Here is a 214-nt window from a genome sequence, read left to right as displayed (position 1 = left end):
TCAGAATGGACCATCCTGGATATATTCTATGATGCTTTTTCTGAGCTATCAAAGATGTCACTGGACACTTCTGCAGGTGGATCCATTCACCTAAAGAAAACGCCTGCAGAAGCTCAAGAACTCATTGACATGGTTGCTAATAACCAGTTCATGTACACTTCTGAAAGGAATCCTGTGAGTAATGGGACGCCTATGAAGAAGGGAGTTCTTGAAG

This window comes from Arachis hypogaea, chromosome 15 (assembly GCF_003086295.3).
Source record: "Arachis hypogaea cultivar Tifrunner chromosome 15, arahy.Tifrunner.gnm2.J5K5, whole genome shotgun sequence".
Lineage (NCBI taxonomy): Eukaryota > Viridiplantae > Streptophyta > Magnoliopsida > Fabales > Fabaceae > Arachis > Arachis hypogaea.
The sequence above is the reverse complement of the archived record's forward strand: the minus strand, read 5'-3'. Positions refer to the sequence as shown.